The 1,196-nt window shown below is 40.1% G+C and overlaps 1 non-coding gene across 1 annotated transcript; it reads left to right on the top strand.

Moving 5' to 3' along the window:
* Nucleotides 1-338: 338 nt before the first annotated feature.
* On the top strand, nt 339-446 carry LOC130958819 (small nucleolar RNA R71). Its single transcript, XR_009077923.1, has one exon. It is a non-coding gene; the product is annotated as a small nucleolar RNA R71 (small nucleolar RNA).
* Nucleotides 447-1,196: the final 750 nt, after the last annotated feature.

Raw genomic sequence — 1,196 nt, 5'->3', positions numbered from 1 at the left:
TCTTCAGATGAAGCATCCTTAGTACTGCTTGGTGCATTTTGCATTCCAGACAGACTTTGAGAAATCAAATTGACTTGTTGAGTCAATATTTTATTCTGAGCCAGAATGGCATTCAGAGTATCAATCTTAAGAACTCCTTTCTTCTGATTAATCCCATTGTTCACAGGATTCCTTTCAAAAGTGTACATGAATTGGTTATTTGAAACCATTTCAATGAGTTCTTGAGCCTCTGTAGGCGTCTTCTTCAGATGAAGAGATCCTCCAGCAGAGCTATCCAAAGACATCTTGGATAGTTCAGAGAGACCATCATAGAAAATACCTATGATGCTCCATTCAGAAAGCATGTCAGAAGGACATTTTCTGATCAGTTGTTTGTATCTTTCCCAAGCTTCATAGAGGGATTCTCCATCCTTCTGTCTGAAGGTTTGGACTTCCACTCTAAGCTTACTCAATTTTTGAGGTGGAAAGAACTTTGCCAAGAAGGCATTGACTAGCTTTTCCCATGAGTCCAGGCTTTCTTTAGGTTGTGAGTCCAACCATGTCCTAGCTCTGTCTCTTACAGCAAAAGGGAATAGCATCAGTCTGTAGACCTCAGGGTCTACCCCATTAGTCTTGACAGTGTCACAGATTTGCAAGAATTCAGCTAAGAACTGATGAGGATCTTCCAATGGAAGTCCATGGAACTTGCAATTCTGTTGCATTAGAGAAACTAATTGAGGCTTAAGCTCAAAGTTGTTTGCTCCAATGGCAGGGATAGAGATGCTTCTCCCATAGAAGTCGGGAGTGGGTGCAGCAAAGTCACCCAGCACCTTCCTTGCATTGTTTGCATTGTTGTTGTTTTCGGCTGCCATATCTTCTTCTTCTTTGAAGAATTCGGTTAGGTCCTCTATAGAGAATTGTGCTTTAGCTTCTCTTAGCTTTCGCTTCAAGGTCCTTTCAGGTTCAGGGTCTGCTTCAACAAGAATGCCTTTGTCTTTGTTCCTGCTCATATGAAAGAGAAGAGAACAAGAAAATGTGGAATCCTCTATGTCACAGTATAGAGATTCCTTGAGGTGTCAGAGGAAAAGAAAAATAGAAGTTAGAAGTAGAAAATTCGAACTTTATCAAAGAAGATGGAGTTCGAATTTTGCATTAAGGAATAGTGTTAGTCATAAATAGAAGGATGTGAGAAGAAGGGAAGTAATTTTCGAAAATTT

This window comes from Arachis stenosperma, chromosome 10, assembly GCF_014773155.1.
Source record: "Arachis stenosperma cultivar V10309 chromosome 10, arast.V10309.gnm1.PFL2, whole genome shotgun sequence".
Classification (NCBI taxonomy): Eukaryota; Viridiplantae; Streptophyta; class Magnoliopsida; order Fabales; family Fabaceae; genus Arachis; species Arachis stenosperma.
Note: the sequence above shows the minus strand (reverse complement) of the source record. Positions and strands in the feature narration are given on the sequence as shown.